Here is a 10,569-nt window from a genome sequence, read left to right on the forward strand (position 1 = left end):
TCTTGAGGCGGGGATAATTTACCCAATCTCTGACTCAAGATGGGTATCTCCTGTTCACGTTGTGCCCAAGAAAGGTGGGATCACAGTGGTGAAAAACGATAAGGATGAACTCATAGCTCAAAGAACCATAACTGGCCATCGCATGTGCATTGACTATAGGAAATTGAATTCTGCTTCTAGAAAAGATCATTTCCCTTTACCATTCATTGATCAAATGCTTGAAAGGTTAGCTAATCATCCTTATTTTTGTTTTCTCGATGGGTACTCTGGATTTTTTCAAATTCCCATAGATCCAAGAGATCAAGAGAAAACAACATTCACATGCCCTTATGGCACTTATGCTTATAGGAGAATGGCCTTCGGTTTATGTAATGCACCAGCCACTTTTCAAAGATGTATGATGCACATTTTCTCTGACATTATTGAAGAGAAAGTTGAGGTGTTCATGGATGACTTTAGTGTCTATGGCTCCTCCTTCTCGGATTGTCTCTCTAATTTGACACAGGTGTTGGAGAGATGTGAGCAGCACAACTTGGTGCTGAACTGGGAGAAGTGTCATTTCATGGTGCAAGAAGGAATAGTCCTTGGGCACAAGATCTCTGAAAAGGGTATTGAGGTTGATAAGGCAAAGGTGGAGGTGATGGTGAATCTGCAAACCCCCACTTCAGTTAAAGGGATAAGGAGCTTCCTGGGTCATGCAGGGTTTTATAGAAGATTCATAAAGGACTTCTCAAGGATTGCCAGGCCCTTAACAAGACTGTTGTGTAAGGAAGTGGATTTCATCTTTGATGCTGAATGTGAAGAAGCCTTCAAGTTGATCAAGGAGGCATTGGTTAGTGCACCAATAGTTCAGGCACAAGACTGGTCTCTACCTTTTGAGGTCATGACAGATGCTTCTGACTTTGCTGTTGGAGCAGTACTTGGACAAAAGAAAGACAAGAAGCTGCATGTGATCTACTATGCCAGTAGAACACTTGACTCTACCCAAGAAAAGTATGCTACAACTGAAAAGGAAATGCTGGCAATAGTTTTTGCCTTTGATAAGTTCAGAAGCTACCTGGTGGGATCAAAGGTCATTGTGTATACCGATCATGCAGCCCTCAGGTACTTGATGACCAAGAAAGATGCCAAGCCAAGGCTGTTGAGATGGGTTTTATTGCTCCAAGAGTTTGATATGGAGGTGCTTGATAAAAAGGGGATTGAGAATGGTGCTGCAGACCATCTCTCAAGGCTGAGGATTGAAGAAAAGGTCCCCATAGATGATGCTTTGCCTGAAGAGTCTCTGATGGTGCTCCATTCCTACTTGGAATTTGAGGAAGTAGAGAGCATACAAGAAAGGAGGATGCCTTGGTTTGCAGACATAGTGAACTATCTTGCATGTGGGGTGGAGCCTCCTGAATTGGATGCTTACAAGAGGAAAAAGTTCTTCAGAGATGTCCAGAGATACTATTGGGATGAGCCCTACCTCTATGTTCTGAACAAGGATCAACTTTACAGAAGGTGTCTTGCTGAAGAGGAGATGCAACCTGTGTTGCAAGAATGTCATGGTTCTGCCTTTGGAGGTCACATGGGGGCATTCAAAACTGTGGCAAAGGTTCTTCAAAGTGGGTTTTGGTGGCCTACAATGTTCAAAGATGCCCAGTTGGTGGTTTCAGCATGTGATGCCTGTCAGAGGCATGGGAACATATCTAAGAGAAGTGAGATGCCTTAAAACCCCATTCTAGAGGTTGAGATCTTTGATTGCTGGGGGATTGACTTTATGGGACCTTTCATTTCATCCTATGGAAATCAATACATACTTGTTGCTGTGGACTATGTGTCCAAATGGGTTGAGGCCATTGCTTCCCCTACCAATGATTCCAAGGTTGTAGTGAGGCTGTTCAAGAACATCATCTTCCCAAGGTTTGGAGTTCCAAGGGTTGTCATCTCTGATGGAGGATCCCATTTTGTGAACAAGACTCTGGAAGGTTTATTGAGAAAGCATGGAGTTAAACACAAGTTTGCTACTCCATATCATCCTCAAACTAGTGGCCAGGTTGAAGTATCCAATAGACAGATCAAGGCCATTCTTGAGAGGACTGTTAGCTCAAGCAGAAAGGATTGGAGCAAAAGGCTAGATGATGCATTAAGGGCTTACAGGACTGCCTTCAAAACTCCAATTGGAACATCACCATTCAGTTTGCTATATGGGAAGAGCTGCCACCTTCCTATTGAGTTGGAGTACAAAGCTATGTGGGCTGTGAAGTTTATAAACTTTGATATCAAGACAGCTCAAGAGAAAAGGATCATGCAACTCCATGAACTTGAGGAGATTAGGCTTGAGGCTTTTGAAAGCTCAAAGATCTATAAGGAGAAAACCAAGGTGCTGCATGATCAAAAGATTCTGAAGAGAGAGTTCAAGCATGGTGATTTGGTCTTGCTTTACAACTCCAGACTTAAGTTGTTTCTAGGAAAGCTTAAGTCTAGGTGGTCTGGACCTTTCAAAGTTCTTGAAGTAAGGCCTTATGGTGCCATTGTCTTAGAAGGGAAGAATGGTCAGGAATTTGTGGTGAATGGACAGAGAATCAAGCATTACTTAGTTTCACAAGGGAAGGAGGAAGCTACATCAGTTTCCCTTCTTGATCCACCAGCCTGCTAATCAGGTTACCAAAGTCAAACTTAGAGACATTAAACAAAGTGCTCTTGGGAGACACCCCAAGCTTACCCTTTGTAAATATGCTTTTGATCTTTTGATTCTTTTCTTTTTATGTTTTAGGATGTTTTGATGGGTCTGTTGAGTGTTTACAGGTGTTAGGTGTGAGTCTGAATCTTTGGAAAGTGAATGCAGAATGAAAAGAAATGAAGGAATGGAGACAAGCTTGTGCTCGGCCTTTGACATGGGGGCCAGCCACGGTCAAAACCAAGGCGTGGCAAGTCTCTTTGTGCTGGCACGGGGAGATAATCACGGTCTCAAGGCCAGGCCGTGGCAAAAGAGGCGTGTGTTCGTTGAATGCCACGGCCTTGTGACATGGAACCTAGGCGGCCGTGGCAAGAACAAAAGTGGACCAGGCAACATTCGGACCATGCCACGACTTGGTTGCCACGGGAAGAAACTTAGGCCGTGGCAAAATGAAGGTGAAACGTCCAATGCTCGGGGTTTGCCACTAGGGGTTGCCACGGGATAAAGGCCTGACCGTGGCAAAGCAAAAGTGAAGCGGCCAAGGTTCGGTGTTTGCCACGGTCTACATGACACGGGCTAAAGGCCTGACCGTGGCAAAGTTTTTGAGGGTTTGACCGAGGAATGAGCACGGCCACGAGGGTTTTGCCACGGGGACACAATCATACCGTGGCAAGAAGAAAGAAGAAGGACAATGCTCGGGGTTTGCCACGGCCTGAAGACACGACCAAGTCGAGACCGCGGCAAAGAGGCAGCATCCTCGAGTGGTAGACACGGGCATGTGAGACGGTCAAAGGGGCGCGATCAAAAATTTGAATTCCAGTTGACCGTACGGACGTTGACCGGTCAACAGACGCGCCAGGCCAGCTGTTCCCCACCACTCTTTCTTCTTCATCGCGAGTTTGCTCTCTCTTCTCCATTCTTGAACTCTAAACTTTCATATCTCTCTCGTTGCTGCATCAAATTGAGTGATTCCAACTGCATTGAACTCGTAATCCTGTCTAGTTTCTTGTTGTACATCCGTTTTACACTCGAAACTTGAAGATTCCAAGGTATTTAATCTGTTAAAACTCACCTTTTCCATGCTTTAGTATACTGTTCATGAACAGAGAAAAGCAAATGGAATCGATTTTAATGGACTTCTTGATACCTTGGAATCATTTTGTGAGTATTGTGCAAGTAGAATGGATAGGGATTTCATGAATCTTGCTTGAGAATGACCTGTTCCTGGAATTTTTGAGAAATTTTCTTGAAAATCATCATGTGAATCGATTTTTTTTAGAAATTGTGTTTCAAGCTGAACTCTTTATGTGCATTGCTTCTTGCCATTTCTTTGAGTTTAATGAGTTTTTAATCAGCTTGAAAAACCTTCTTTTAAAGAAAAATCGATTGGTGCTGCTCATGAACTTGGTGAATTTTTGAAAAAACTTTTGTTGTTCTCTTGCTTTGGTGCTTACAATGGTTTGAGAAAATGCAGGATGGGAGGAACAAAAAGACAAGCAGCCATGGAGAAATCTAAAAAAGAGAAATCAGAGGATCAGATTTTGCCTTTTGGGCACAAAGTTTTCGAGAAACAGAAAAGGAGGAGAAAGCCAAAGGATTCAGCTGAGAAGAAAACAAAGAAGATTGCTGCACCAAAGAAAACAAAGGCCTCCACTTCAAAAACTTCTGGTACTGAGCTGGCATTGGTTGAGGTCGTTCACAGGGCAGGAAAAGAGGTGGCTGTGGCTGAGGATGAAGACGGAACAGAGAGTGACCCTGAAACAGCATTGAAGCGGGCCAAGAAAGCAAAGTCAGGTTCTGAGGACAGAGAGCCAACTTTTGATGACTACTTTGGCATGTTCAGAAGTGCAAAAGTGCAGCAAACCAAGTTCCCTGATATGGAACTGCTGAGGAAGATGGGTATTCTTGAAGAGGTTCAGCTCATTTTCAACAACATGGGGTTTGGTGGATTCTTTGAGATGAAAGATGTGGCTCATGATGGTGTTACACAAGAATTTCTTGCATCCCTTCAAGTTTGTGGATATGGCCCTAGAGATGCAAGAATCAAAGAGGGCAATGGTCTTGGGCACATAGAGTTCACAATAGATGGTGCACAACACCATGTAAGCTTCAAAGAACTTGATGAGATCTTTGCTTTTACAAGACCTGCACAAGAAGAGACAGTGAAGTTCACATACCCTGATCACATGATCACTGACTTGTGGGATACAATTGCTTTTGGGAGCTTTAGAGGAGGAAGATGCAAGAGTTCATGGATAAGAAACCCAGCAATCCGCTATGCTCACAAGGTGCTTTGCCAAATGTTCTTTACCAAGCACAATGATGGAGTAGTACATCTAGCTGACATGGAGCTACTGGGTATGGGTCTTCATCCTCTCATCAGTCACTTGAAGAGCAAGAGAGAGTTTCGCCTTCCACATTACATCCCTTCTAGCGGTGCATTCTTGGCACGCCAAATGCTGATTTACAAGGATATTGCTTGGAGTGAGGGTAAAAGAAAGAAGCTCACTAAGCTACACAATGGATGGCTAGTGACAAGGATTCTGAAAGCAAGAGGTTTTGTCTTTGATAATGTTGCAGTCAGGCCTGGGTTGATTGATGAAGTTACCCTCACCAAAGTTGGGTTTCTAAAAGAGAGCAATGGTGAACACTTCTTGTACACCTTCAAGCTCTTGCAAGATGAAAAAGTTCATGTTCTGTTGCCAAACCCAACCATCACCACTCTCACAGAAAGGCACAATGTCTCCTTTATTGTCCTAAAGGATCAGCTCTACAACTCAGCCATTCACCCTCCAATTCCCAAATGTAAGAAGCCAATTAATTCTAAGGGTAAAGAGCCAGCTGAAGAGGAAGACACAACTAGGACCGCTGGTTGTGAGCATGAGGAGCCAAGAGATTTTGAAAGAAGGATGGGAGCAGGAAGGTATCACTTTGATCCTTACTTTTGGGGTGAGCCTGACTATCACACAAGGAAGCTGTATTCCAGAGTTAACACCCTTCAGAAATGGTGCAAATGGCAAGACAAAACGATCAACAAGCTGGTTGACTGTGTTAGGCAGCTTAAGAAGAAGGTTAAAAAGCTCACAGCTCCAGCAACCTCACCCAAACGAGATACAAGAGAAGAGGTGGGAGAAAGCTCAGCTGCCAATGACCTTGTGCTACCACCAGGAAAAGAAGATTGGGTAAATCCGGCCACAGCATTCCAAACAGACTCACCTGAGAGCAGCCCACCCAGATATTCCACTCCATCATGTTCCACCTCCAATCCATCCCACTACTTGGGATCAGACCTCAGCGATTGAGGTAAACACTCAAAACCTTGTAAATAGCATGTAGACTTTCTTTTTCTTTTGCATTTCACCTGTTTGCTTTGATTTCACTTCTCTCTCATACTTTTATAACACAAGGGACTGTGTTATTTAAGTGTGGGGGAGGAGTTTTATCCTTTACTAATCATGTTTTCTATTTTCTTATTTTACACTTTGAGTCTTGAGTCACATTCTAGTTGCATATTCATCTAAGTGCATATAAAAAAAAACACAAAAAATAAAAAAAAAATGAAAATGATCATGTAGTTGCATTCTCATTTTTAGGATTGAGTCTAGATTGCATTTGCATGTAGGTTGCATCTTGCAAGGAGTAATGATAGGTTTTCTAGAGAGTACATCACTTTGAGAATTTGAATTGAATATGCTTGTGAATCTTTTTCTGTGCTTGCAAAGTCTGAAATGATTTGAATCTGAGAAGCAAGTTTGAATTGAACTCAACTCTAATTAAGTGGGAACCTTGAACTTGACTTGTAAATATCTTGTGATGCATTGTTTGAAAAAGCTTGTGGATACCAATATACATACTTGAGCTAGAACCATTGTTTTTACCACTCCTTTCCTTAGCTCAAGTAGCTGAATCCACATCATGGATCAGTTCCCACACCTTGAACCCATCCTTCTTTCAAGCCAATGTTTGTGTGTGAATTGAAAGGCCACCTTGGATCAAACTTAGCAGAAAGTGTTAGGTTTAGAGCGACAAGGGCAGGTCTCATTGAGTGCTGTGTTCCAACATCAAGGAACTGAGAGTTTTGGCGAGGAATAAGTGTGGGGGAAAAGACCTTTTGGTGAGTGGAAAAAGGTGAGATGAGTGGAAAAGAGAGAGTGAAAATAGCTAGGGGAATGAAAGAAAAAGAAATCAGTCTTGGTGTTTTGAGAAAGTGAGCTCTGGTCTGTTGAAAAGAAAGAGTCTAGCCTCTAAGTTAAAAAGGAAGAAAAGAAGCCAAAGGCTCAAATGTTTTGTTAAGAAAGAAAGAAGAGGCTAGAAGTTGTAAAAGAAAAAGAGCTGTGTAAAGTTTGAGTTCCAAGACTTGAGAGGAAAAGTGAAAAGTAAATCCCCTAGTGAGAGGAAAATGAGAGTGAAAAGTGAGGATCTTTGAGCAAGTGAGGAAGCTTTGAGTAGAGGGTGGGGTGTGATGAGTGTTTGCCCTTGTATGCATAGGTTGCTTTTTACCTTTAGCATTCTGCCAAAGTTTGATCATTCATAGAGAGATCCCTTTGCTGCATTAAACCCACTTGAGCACTGATGAGATCATTTTAATCTCATAGCCTCTCCCTAGCCAAACCAGCTTGTTTAAACCTTGCATCATGAGATCCACCTGATAAAAGCTTAATGAATGTGAAAGAGTTGAGAGAGAGAAGAACTTGTGGAGATTCCTTGCTGAGTTGACATATATCTGAGTATGACTTTGCATTGCATAATTGAGCATGAACTTGAATTCTCATTGTGATCACTTCTCTCAAAAAAGAAAATGTGAACTCCCATTGCATACAACCTCTTTCTCTCATTTGCTCTTTTTGCTTGAGGACAAGCAAAGGACAAGTGTGGGGGAGTTGATATGTTCATAATTTGCATCATTTAGGTTGCATAAATCATTCCAAATCATGTTTTATTTCATGCATTTTAGGTCCTTAGGGTTTGTTTTAGAACTTAGGAGATGCATTAGGTCCCAATGAGTCTTTGCATGTTTTGAGTGTCTATCAGGTGAATATGGAGCTGAAAAGATGAATCCAGGAGGTGGAATGGTGAGCAAAGAGTGAAAAAGTGGAAAAATTGGGTCTTGGGAGATTTTCGGCCATTCTCGCTGGCCAGGAAGGTTTCACCGGCCATTTTCATGTACCGCGGGAAGCTTTACCGGCCATTTCCATGTACCGCGAATGAAGTGTATCGGCCAAAATCTCCGGGTGTGAACGAGTCTCAGAAATCGCCTGTCCGGGGGGCCTTCCGGTCCGATTCAGACGGCGGGTCCTCCATAGAAGTTGGAGAGCATTGGAGCACGGTCTCATAGCAAGTGGAATCGTAGAATTCGGACGCGTGAGCAGAGAGATAAGCTCGTCGGAAGGAACCCCTGTCTCGCAGGTATTCCGGACCGAGCAAATCAGTTTTGAAGGATGCGAAGGACGGTGCACTTCCAGGCCGATTCAGTTTCCGATGACTTCATGAGAATCAGAGACATTTGAGTCTTCTTTCCAGAACATCCGAGATCAATCAATTCGGAGCTTTGAGCAGAAAGATACGGTCTCCGGAGTGGACACATGTCTAGGCGCCTCTCTCTGGTCGTGTAAATGCGCTTCAAAGATGTGCCCTCCAGGAAACCTTACACTTCCCAAGCACTGAAACTTCCTTCATCGAAGTTGGAGATAAATGAGTTCTCTGTCTTCTGCAACCGGAATTACTCAATTCGGACAGGTCTCCAGGAAGTTACACTCTCCGGAATGCGGGATGGTCCAGACAGCCCAGGATGACTAAGTTAAACATGCCGCGATTTCAATGCCACGGTCCACACTTGGCCGTGGCAACTTTTGTGCACCCTCGGCCAATGACACGATCTTCATGCCACGGTGTGAGGCTTGACCGTGGCAAACACACACTTGGCTGAGAGGAACTTAGCAACCGTTCGGCGATTGACACGGCCTAAATGCCACGGTGTGAGGCTTGGCCGTGGCAACATCTTGCAACCTTCGGCGATTGGCACGAGCTTAATGCCACGGTCTGGGACTTGACCGTGGAAAATGAACAAGTGGCTGGAGATAACTTCTACACAGTTTCGGCTTTTGACACGATCTCAATGCCACGGCCTGAGACTTGGCCGTGGCAAGCATATACTTGGCTGGGAAGGACTTCACATGCATGCGGGTTTTGGCACGGTCTGAATGCCACGGTCTGGGGGCTTGACCGTGGCAACCTTTACACATCTTCGGCGTTTGACACGGTTAACTTGCCACGAGTCCCAGATGAAGCTTGATCAGACCGTGGCATCAAAATGAACCTAGAACACAATGAAGTCTTTGACACGGTCAGGAATGCCACGGTCACACCAAGGACACACCAGACCGTGGCAAACCCTTCTTTGCCCATCAAGGCCGGGTCAGTACCCGGTTTGTTCCGGGTTGACCCGGTTCGCCCAAGCCTCCTTTAAAAGGTTTTTAGACCTAATTTGTAGAGGACACTTAATCTACTTTTAGTCTTCTTTTCCCCTTTTGTGAAAAACCGACTGAATACACTTTGTTTTAGAGAGTTTAAAATCGATTTGCAGTTTCTTTCCTTCTTGTTCATCATTTCTTATCATCAAAATCAACTTCTAATCATGATTAACAACACATCTTGCAAAGGATCTAGTGTGTTGATCATGATTAGTGAGTAGTTACCTAAATGAGGTTCTAGATGTGTAGGTTAGGGTGCTAAAGTGTTAGATTAGGAGTGCTTAGGGCTAGATTCATTGATTAATTTCTCTAAACAACTGTTCTCTATGCTAGATCCTTGATAATCACTTGATATCTAGATTCTGGGAATTTCATGCACCAAAAGTGTTTGATGAAATTCCTGAAAGAGTTGTGTTAGAGGTTTAAGCAATTTTTCATCATGGGAATGATTTGTTAAATGCTTGAATGATCATTGAGAACTGTTTATTAATGCATATTGATTCATATTTCACAAATGGGAATTTGGTTTGAAAATGGATTAGTATAGGGGTTAATACCTTCATGAGAGGATTAACCTAGATTAGAGTTCTTAATCATTTGAATCATGTCTCATCATTGTCATTAGCATTTCTAGTTTAACACCAAAGCACCCTAACCAACTATCATGTCCAGAATCTCATGCCTCCATCATATCATATTCATATCATTTGTCATTGTCATTAGTCTTTAATCCTGTTATGTTTATAGTTGTCTCTAGATTAATCAAAACCCACTCTTGTTTGCTTGAATTAAGAACTTGATCATATAGCTTAGTGTCTAACACCACATCTGGATTGATAGACCTCTTTGTGCTACATTGACAAGGGGATTGATAGCCCTGAGACCCTAAAAAGTCTTGTCTATCACATACAAGCATAACAACTTACAATACCCACGAAGATATCCATGATCGTCTCTTTGATGAAGATATGTCGTCTGTCTCCCAACTGATCATGCAGCCCTCAGGTATCTGATGACCAAGAAGGATGCTAAACCAAGACTATTGAGTTGGGTTCTTCTACTTCAGGAGTTTGATATGGAAGTACAGGATAAAAAGGGTATAGAGTTGGATCATCACGTCGTGGAAGCGAGCCATCAAGAAAAAGGAGAACCTCTTTCCATCCCTAGTGACGACCTCGTCTCTACCGATTCATTCAAGTGTTTTGGAGACGAAAAACAAGATCATAAGTCCCTTCCTCTTGATGAACCAAAGCCTTTTTCTCCTTCAGCTCCTCACCACCTTGAATGTAAGACAGACCACGTGGAAGATAAGACACTAATGGTGACATCAAAACCACCATTGGAGGGGCTTTCTAAGACGAACGATTCCGAGAAGTTTGATGCCCCATTCTCAATCAAGGAAGTGAAATTTCGTGATTCTCTTTGTGAATCTGGACCTGA

Source organism: Eutrema salsugineum, unplaced genomic scaffold (genome assembly GCF_000478725.1).
Source record: "Eutrema salsugineum unplaced genomic scaffold, Eutsalg1_0 scaffold_4, whole genome shotgun sequence".
In the NCBI taxonomy this organism is placed as follows: domain Eukaryota; kingdom Viridiplantae; phylum Streptophyta; class Magnoliopsida; order Brassicales; family Brassicaceae; genus Eutrema; species Eutrema salsugineum.